General features: G+C 43.5%; 1 protein-coding gene across 1 annotated transcript in view; it reads right to left on the reverse strand.

Annotated features, from left to right (window-relative positions):
* CBR4 (carbonyl reductase 4) overlaps positions 1 to 8872 on the reverse strand; it is a 110349-nt gene extending 101477 nt beyond the window's left edge. The window contains exon 1 of the mRNA XM_065596541.1: positions 8850 to 8872. The gene's annotated coding sequence lies outside the window, so the exon portion shown is untranslated. The remainder of the gene's footprint in view (positions 1 to 8849) is intronic.
* Positions 8873 to 10221: the final 1349 nt, after the last annotated feature.

Genomic DNA, 10221 nt, shown 5'->3' on the forward strand with positions numbered 1-10221 from the left:
GTGTTTTACCTTAATTTCTTTTTCTGACTTTTTTGCCTCATTACTTGTAATCACTTAAAATCTATCTTTCTGTAGTTAATAAACTCATTTTATAATTTTATCTAAGCCAGTATGATTTAAGAGTTTGGGAAACTCCATTTAAGGTAATAGGATTTGTGCATATCATTTTCTATTAATGAAATGACAGACTTTCTATGAGCTTGTATTTTTCAGAAGGAAAGAGCTGGATGCACATTTCCGGGGACAAGTCTGGGACTGGGAATTTGCTAGTGTACTCTGCAATACAACTTAGGAAGGGCTGGCTAGAAGCATAACTCAGCTGGGAATAATTTACATGCTAGAGGCGGTGTGAGAGCAAGGCCAGAAGTGGTTGCTCTCACAGCAAAGTGGTGTAATAGGCACCCCAGATGGAGAATTGAGGGGACACAGCAGTTCAGCAATCCAGATTGTACCCTGGGTAATGTCACAGTCACATACAAGTGCCTTTATTCATTTTATTTAATTGAGATATTTAAAACTTGCACCTTCAAAAATGACCAGTTTAGAGCATCATAGGCACATATGTGATGCTACGTACAGTACTACAATCCCACCAGTTTCTTTGGTGCTTCCATAGTCAATTGTGCTAAAGAGTTAGCTGGAAAACAAGAATTCCATTTTGCAAACAAATCATTGAAACTAATATTTCTGCAAAAAGTTTTGAAAAAAATCAATGTTTTCCAACGAAAACATGTTTTGTAAAAAAAAAAAAAAAATTAAAAAAAAAAAACTCCTTACAGTTTTACTGAAGGTTAGAGTTACATGACTCACCCAGTGCACATGCATTTCAGGAGAAGCAATGTCCTATGGAACATCAAGTAGAACAAACGGACTATTGCTCAGAGTGTTGCACATCTGGCAGCACACTGCAGCTTCCTGTTTTGAGGCTGCTTCCGCAAGGATACAGATGAGTTAATTTTTGTACTATAACATGCTGTTTCCTTTGTTATTCATCTGTCTGTGTAGAACACTGGCTGCTAAAAGCTTTACATCATTTGTATTATACAATATTTTCTAAATATCATCATACTTTAGATTGTTCTGTTTTTGCTTTTCTTGTGAATTTTAGCACATATGCAAATGCCAGATGGAGAGCACTGGAGACTGACCTTCTTTATCTAGTCACAGAGCAGGCATGGAATGAAAAGCAACAGTGCAAGATTTCCCCACATTGCTCTGCCTTTGTACCTCAACCCTGACCCAAAGGGGCCATCAATATGGATAAGAGGGTAGTTCAGTCTTCAGGGTTCCTTTCAGTGTTAGAACTGCTACCTGAGATTGCAAATTTACAAGTTACCATTTGTGGAGATACATGAAGGCCTGTCTACCAGGCACCAGAACGAGGTCACCAGATTCATTTCAGATAGGCTGCTGAACAGACCTCAGCTATGCAATAAACTCCTGCTCTCCACCATCCAGGCCTATAGTCGTACTGGCAAACTAAAGCTACTTCCAGTCTCTTGAGCCACCCATTGCCCTAGCTTTTTCTGTAACTCTGTTCACACACCGATGGGCATCCCTGAACACCTGCAACCACTTTCAGTGAGCACTACAGCATCACATATGCTATGCATACAGCGCCAGGCAACTCTCGCAGGACTTGCTGACCATCTCCACTATGCCTATGGAATGTGCGTGGTCTATGTACACAAAATTCATTCTTGTTTGCTTATCAAATCGTTATTCAGAGTTACAGGCACTCTTTCATAAAGAACTATTCTGCTCTAATAGAAACAAGCAACACATTTGCTTTACAGTAACCTGGGCGAAGAGCTCCTTCCGCATGACACAGTTGTCTGTCACTGACTTTAAAATGTTTTGGAAAAAAATATGGCATGCCATCTGGATCCCAAACTCTCATTAGATCTATCGAAACAAATGGTTAGTGGGCTAACAGCACTTCTCACATTTTTAAAAATGAAATTTATTTATAGAGGATACAGACAAGAGGAAGTATGTAAGTGCTTACAATTAGAATTTTTTTTATTTATAGCATTTCATTTCTACTGCCAGAAGTGTGTTAGAACAGAGAAAGACACAGGCCCTACTCCCAAGAGTTTACATTTTGTATGTGACGTGAGTAAGGATGAGAAAGCAGTAAGCAGGAAATAGGAGGAGGAAGGTCAATGGTGGAGCAAAAAATATGAAGAGAACTAATTGATGGATGGCCTTGTGGTTAAGACCTGGGACTCAGGAGACCTGAGTTCAATTCCTGTCTTTGCCAGAGACGTCCTGTGTAACTTGACAAGTCACAACCTCTCTGAACCTCAGTTTTCCATCTTTAGTTGGGGATAATATTTCTTTTATTTCTCTTGTCCACTGACCCCTCACTTAACTGTGTGTATGTGGTTTCACTGCTGTGACCCCATAGCACCCCACTGACGTCATGGGGAATCTGTAAGGGTGCAGGAGTTCTCTCACATAATGGAAATTGCAGATCAGGCCCCTAAACTGTAAGGACTTTTGGGAATGAACTGTCTTTTACTATTAGAGGTGGTCAAAAAGTGCCAAAAATATTTTTCATGGGCTCTTCAGGGAAAATGGTTTTTTGTTGTTTGTATTTTCTAAATTTCTTGTGGAAAATTCCCCCTCTCCACCCCCAAACCAACCAACCAAATCTCATTCCGTGTCCAAAAAGGTTTTGGTAATAATTTTAGGTTGTTTGTAATAATTTTCAGAACCCAAAACCAATTCTTTTAACCAAAAGATGAATATTTTTACTAAAAAAATTTCAGTTTCTGTTTTTCATAAAAAACAAACAAACAGAAAAGCTTGACAAAAATGAACATTTTCTAACATAATTTGCATTTAGGTAAAAAACAATTCTCAAAAAATGTTTTTGTCAAACATATCAACCAACTCTACTTACTATGTGTCTGTACTGTACAGTGACTGGTACAGTGGTGCTACCCTAGTATAAATATTAACAAGAGTATGAATTGCTAGTATACAGAAACCAGGCCCCAACAACAACATGGTACAATAAATAAGTTAAAGTAAACAGATAAACAAACCAGGTTGGGAAAGAATCATATTAAAGTCCAAGTTCAGCTCCCATTAAGTCAAGAGCAGGACTGCCATTCTTACTAAGGTTCTGAGCATGGGAGAATGAATAGTCCCCTTTGTGATGATGACTGGGGGAGGGAAGAGTTCTTTTACTAAACTGACCTTACAAGAGTTCAGCCCCTGTCTGTTTCCCTCAAACTGATTGCGTAGCTCTTGTGGAGCTAAATAAGCTCTAACTTATTTATATCCCATTTGCACTGTAATACTTACATCCAGAAGCAGCATCCTTTAGAGTTCCAGCTAGTTAGGTTCTTTATGTTTGTTAGGGAGAAGGGAAAAAAAATCCGGCCTTTGACATAAATAAGGCACTAAATGCAGCTATTTAGCCATGCAAAGGAAGCCTTTCTACTCTAAGCCTTCAGTATCTGGAACATGCACATACAATGATTGAAAAAGACAAACCAGCCAATAAGGGGGGGGTTGGAAACAAATATAAATGCTACAGTGCCCTTGTCTTTTGACATCTGGAACTTGGCACTTCAGCAGGAGGTTCCAAAACAAGATTCTTATGAGTTTACAAATCTGTTACATTGACAAGAGGGTCATTCTGTTTCTGATAAAAGAGACTACTTCCTGAGGGAAGAGAACCTGTGGACATGAAGTCATTGTGCACTGAGTCAAATAAATGTGCCAGCATAGAGACAAGTTATTGCTGGGTAATTGTTCTTAATGAACATCAGTTGCCATGTGCAAGGCAGCCATGTTAAGATTCATTTGATGATAAAAATCAATAAGTTATAAAGAGCAGGATGTAGTATATAGTTCACTAATTGGTGATTCAAAAAGAATCAAATCTAAACATTTTTCTATAAAGGACAGAAACTATTGCTATGTATTGTACCTAACTGACAAGTAAATTGCTAATTCATCTGTTCTGTCAAAAGCAAACACACAAAATAATTTTCTCTTTATTGATCTTAACATTTTGACACTGGTCCACCAGTCTGCTTAAGTGTGTTATGATACAGTAGTCCAATTCCACTATTAGATTGAAAGAAAAAACATGCATAGTAATATTCCCACTTATGCTTGTCTTTATCCTTTATGGAACTTTAATAAAGATAGATTTGTAGAGAATATAATTTTCATGAAGATTTAGAAAATAAACAAGTAGAACAGCAAACTGCTTGACAAGGCAGCATCATGAAAAAACAAGTCAAGACAATACAAACTCATAAAGCTAATACTTATAAACCTGGGCCACTATTCCATCCTTTCCACCAAAGTCACCAGAATTTCAGATATAATTGTATTTTCTTTAATGCCGCTATAACAGGGTGGCTTGTACTTAAGGGCTGGAAGGCCTGGGTTCGAACCCACCCTGTGGAGTCCTGGGGCCGAGACCAGAGTCAGATGGAGTTGTGTGTAGAACAAATGGTGGCTTGGGATCCAGCCTGAGACTGAGCCTCTGGCTTACACTGCCTAAGGAGACACACCTGAGAGAAATAAGATTACAAGAGTAACAGGACACTGCAGAGAAGAGGGAAAGATCAAGTAGTTGTGGCAGAGACTGAGGAAAAGCTCCCGAGACCTGAGCTAGACAGGGAGTCTCCAGCCCTCCTAAGAGGAGAAAGACACTGAACAGGAGTTTGGGGGCCAGATTGCATAGGGACTGAATAAAGCAGACCCCAGAAGGAGAATGTTTTAAATCACCTTTGGACTGGCGGTGTGCAGTTCTTAAAAAGACCCGAGGATGGGGAAACGCAGGCAGGGCACATGGGAAGCAGCTGCCCTGTTACAGTGACCAATGAATTCAGGCCACAAGTTATAGTGGAACAATCTGTCATCTATTTTCAGAGTAGCAGCCGTGTTAGTAAAGTGCCACAAGTACTCCTGTCATCTATTGTAATATAAGGCTGCTAGTATAAGGCAATTTCAGCTATACCAATGCAAATAAACTGAAGGAGAAAAATACTGGCATTTCATTAGAATGCAAACATTCTTTTGCCTCATAATTTTTGGCACAATCAAAAGCAATAGGAACTCCTGTCTAGAACACTTTCATCTGTATATTACAAGAAAACACATTCAATATGCTTAATTGAGGCAGAGATGTCAATGGATGGGCCTATCCCTGGAAAGAAAACAGTGCACCTGGACCCTCATGCTCTCAAAGAGCCTTGTTGACACACATGACTGTTTCCATCCAGTATGGGAAGGCACAAATCTAAAGGGGAGGACATGTGACCACCCCATGTGTCTCCTCTGCTCAGCAACAACCCCAACCCCACCCCTAGGCCACTGTCCTCTTCTCTGCCCATGTTACCTGCGGGGCCAGGGGCTCTGTCCTTCACACACTGCACCTGTCCCCACAGCAGCTCTCCCTGGCAGCTGGGCCCAGGCAGGGAGCAGGACAGAGCTGCTTCTCACAGCTGAAGCTGGCCATTTTGGGTCGCTGCTCTGTGCAGTGCAGCAGCTGCCTGAGAGCCTGGCTAGGGAGGAGGTGGCGGCCCACTCCCTGCCCGGGCTTGGCTGCTGATGACAGGGGCTGAGCATGCAGAGAGGAGGGGATTCAGGCTCACTTGGCCCCTGTCCTGGGCAGGTGGTGGCTGCCACCTCTCCAGCCAGGCTCTATCAGGCAGCTGCAAGGAGCAGTGACCCAGTGGCCAGTGTTAGAAGTGGCTGGTCCCAACTCTTTCGCTCCCCGCACGGCCCGGCTGCCAGAGACAGAGGCCAAGCATGCTGGGGCCAGGAGCAGTGGAAGGATAGACACCCTCTCCCTCTTCTCCTCTCCCACCCCCCAGCAAGCTAATCTGGGGGTGGGGGGGAGCACTTGACCCCACATGCCCCTCCTATGCATTGCCTCTGTTTGTTGAAGTCAGGGGGTGCAGGGTTTCTCCATATAGTTCTCTTTGCAGGATCAGGACATAAAATTCCATATGTTCAATTTTTTGTTTATAACCTCATTCCATAGGTTTTGGATATTATCAAATCTAGCTTAGATTTAGGCCTTCTTAGTCATCACATCTCTAGCACTGTCCAAGAAACTCTGTTTTGTTTGTCATTTTCGGAGTCCATGCAATTTCAGGGGAGACAGAGCCCATTGCTGCACTTGTACTATATAAGTAAATAAATATTTGACCAAGCAAATTCTCTCAAATTATTTCCAGTTGTCTAATCTGCTGCTGATGATGACCTAGGACAGTGATACTCAGACCTCAGTGGTTAAGGAGCCAAATTAGCAATCAACATTACCCAAGAGAGACACAGTAGTGTGAATTCATTGTTTTCATTTACTATAGTACTTATTATATCTAGTTATATAATTATTGTATTCTCATACCAAATAAGTTAATAACTTAGTGCGAGTTGGTAACTTAATTGGTTAATAACATAGTAAAAGCACCTGGATTGGTTAATACTTAAAATCACACAGTGTTTTAATATGTGCTTCAAAGAGCCGCAGCACACACATTAAAGAGACATTTGTGCTCACAAACTTCAATCCGCGTATCACAGATCTAGGACTTCATCAGCCCCTGCATCTATTCCAATCTTAGGTTAAGCTGAGCGAGAAGAGTGCTGATGTACTCCTAGCTCTTTCATGCATGCAACCTCCCTCTGCAGTCTCATCCCCTCACAAAACCACTGTGAGCAGAGAGAGGAACACACACCCCTGACCAGGGCCGGCTCTAGTTTTTTTGCCACCCCAAGCAAAAAAGTGCGGCCGGACTGCCAAAGCAAAAAACAAAAACAACAAAACAAAAACAAAAACCCGGCAGCCGCAGGGAGCACGTGGAAGGCGGTCAAGGCAACTCGCAGGGGGGTGAAGGACAGCGCCTCTCAGCCAGGTGAGAGGGGCTCCCCCATCCGGCCTTGGAGTGCCTCTCCCGGCCGGGCAGGCGGAGCCCCCAGGGGCTGCAGGAGGTGCTGGCTCAGCCGCTCCTTTAAAGGTGGCTCCACTGGGCTGGGCTCAGAGTGGCGCAGGAGGCCTGTGCAGGCAGCAGGGAGTGGTGCGTCCCGGGGAGCCCGGCGGCACTGTGATCGGTGGTGACTGCTAGTTCCTGCCTTCCCGGGCCGGGGTCCGTGCCCCTGCAGAGCTGGGCTGGGACTGGCGGAGTGCGGGGAGCCGGCCGGGGGCTCCGGAGCTGCGGACTGGGCTGCCAAAGCAAAAAAAAGAACCACGGCAGGGCGGCCAGAATGTGCCGTCCCAAGATTGGCCAGAATGCCGCCCCTTACCATGTGCCGCCTCAGGCACGTGCTTTCTCATCTGGTACTTGGAGCCGGCCCTGCCCCTGACTGCCCCAAATTCTGCTCCACCCCTTTATGAGAAGGGAAGAGAAGAGGAACAACCCTCCTTCTCCCCACTCCTGAAGACCAACCACCCTTCTTTGTCCGCCACTAGGAAAGGAGGAAGAGGAATACACTCTCCACTGCACTCACTCTGATCACTTTAGTAAGGGCAGAGAAACCACATGCATGTGCACACACATATCCAGGAGCCCCACACGTATCCAGGAGTCCCAGGAGGCGAAGAAGGAAGAAAGGAACATGTGGATCTGTGGTCCCCCACCCCAACCCCTTTGGGAAGATGTTTACCAACTTATGTTCCCACATAGTTGCTTCCTTTGGCTGGCCTTCCGAAAACCCTTCTTGACAACAGCTATTCTACTCCAGTGCTTGGATGATTTAACTGGAGAGCCACCATTTCAAAAAGTAGTATATGAAAACCTTCAGATTTTGGCACTCTGGTCTACATTTTACTTGTACCATATTCCTTTTGGGGACCTAGCTGTTTTTGCTGCAGACATGGCTTTCTTGATATGTACTTTGGAGGATGGCAACAAATTGTAATTTTAGCCGAGGGTCCCTGAAATGATCAATTTACTCAACTTTGCAGGTATGGGCGTATGTGGGTCTGACAGCCTTAAGCTTAATTTAGGAGAGGAAATCACAGCCACAGAAAAATACCTTACGTGTTCCCTGAGCCTGAACCCAAATCCTAATCCTCCTGGACAAAGTCCTCTCAACACACTATGGCAAGTCCTAAACTATGGGTAAATCCCAGTCAATATAATTTACACTTTATTTAGCCTGGAATAAGAGCCTTATGAATCTGAGACAGAGCTTTACCCATCTCTCAAGCTAGGTAACTGGATGGCAACAGTTCTACCAGTTCCTGTAGGAGTTCTCACCAGAAACCAACCCTATATGCATATCCTACATATATCTGATAATCAGCCAAAGTGAGACCTTTGGACTCTGTTCTTCTGTTAAATTATATGTAGTGGTCCTTTCTCTTCTCTCTGAGAGGTCCAGTGTGCTCACACATTATTAGATCAGATTTGCTGTTCCAACATCCAGCTTATACCCAAAGCAGTATAGTTCCTTTCCCCACATTGCTAGCAGCTGCTGGATTTTTCTCAGTTTTCACCTTCCATGTCTATACATTTCTCAACACAGTCTGTAGCAGATTTCCCACCCTAGTGACATGAATCTCTACATGATTAATGCCAGACAGGCATATGCTGATCAAAGTGTTGCCAGATTTCCTGGAACCAGTCACATTTAGCATTCATCTCACTGCCTATGCTGAGGTACCCAGCCATGCTACAGTAACCAAAGGGCTTGGCTGAGTCAGACCCTCTGCTCTCACTGTTTGCATCAGCAAACAATGTTTTAAAAGTCCTACGGAAGCCCCTATTTTTGCTCTCTCTCAGTCAGAGCACTTAGTACATCAGTGGAACTTAAACATGTATTAAAGCACTTGCTAGAGCCAGGCAATCATGGGGTTCTCTACTCACCACTGGAGTGCCTCCTTGTAGCTGCCTCTGGGGAAAAGCTCTGCCCAGTCTGACACCCACTTTGGTTTCTTCCTTGTTCTGCAATCCCTCACATGCTGCAGGAGTTGCAGTGCTTCATCTTTGTGAGTTGAGATAGTCCTTTTTCATTGCTGGGTTCTCCAGGGTTTCAAAGTCAGACTGACTATCCAGGTAGCATTACTAGAAGTCTTCTAAGTCAAAACTATGCCACTTCCCTTAGTGGCTGGTAGATGAACCCAGGCCTAACCACTACTCTGGGTTCCAGCCCAGGGACCCTACAATCAACAACCAAGTTCTGCTCCATCCCAAACCTTGTTGTTATTTCCCTGGACTGCTTCCTACTCCATCTCTATCAGGTTTCCTCATCCACCATCCTTCTTGGTAAACCGTTCCTTCAGGGCCAGGATCCCAGAACTTCTACTCTCCCCCTAGGCTTCTTCCTTTCACTCAGCTAAGCCTAGAGCTTAACTGTAAGCTTCCACACTACAACCCCCTTTCTTCCTAAGCTTACACCAGCCTACTCCTGCTCAGCTGGTGCTGCAGCCTCAATTAGGGATTGCTTATGAAATCTAATTCTCCCTCAGGTGTGCCCTATTGGTTAGTTTACCCTTTCTGGGCCACATTAACCTTTCCAGACTATTGTGAGGTGAACACCCTGTCACACAGGGCCTCAATGATGAACATACAGATTTTAATTTTGTTTAGGGGAGTTCAGTGAGCCACAACCATTAACACTAAAGCTAGAAAATGGAAAATATTTGGTGAGCTCCTCAATGAACTTCACCTCCTCTCACTTTCATAGCCAGATCACAGCCTCAGCTGAATAGATTTGAAACACCTCGTGCTATTTGTTAATAATATTTTGTTTGTATAGCACCTTTCACCACAAGATGTTTTACAAACTGCGCTAGGGACAGCATCTGTCAAACAACCCACTGTCTGACAACCATTTACATGTTATCTCCAAAGTTTTTAGTACAAAGTTGCTTGGCCTCTATTTAACAATCACTTCTACAGAATGACTGATTTTTACTGAGCATTCAGGTGGTAACTTAAGACAGTTTTCACTGTACATACAGACAGCTCTACTGATTTTGTATCCATCTTTGGGATGGAGTGTGGTAATCAGTCAGTAGCACAGCATTGAATAACTGAGAGGTACTGTATTATAAATAGGGACAGAAATTTTAGTTCAGGGTTTGTTTGGCTTTTGAGTTCATGTTGAAAAGCTGGTGAAAACACTTTAAGCACAACCTGGGGACATGGGATGTGAAATGTCAAACGTATTGTTTTTGTTTAATTAGAGAAAAGGTGGAATTCATTTTTGCATTTAATATACCTACACTGATTGCTG

This window comes from Chrysemys picta, chromosome 5 (assembly GCF_011386835.1).
Source record: "Chrysemys picta bellii isolate R12L10 chromosome 5, ASM1138683v2, whole genome shotgun sequence".
In the NCBI taxonomy this organism is placed as follows: Eukaryota; Metazoa; Chordata; order Testudines; family Emydidae; genus Chrysemys; species Chrysemys picta.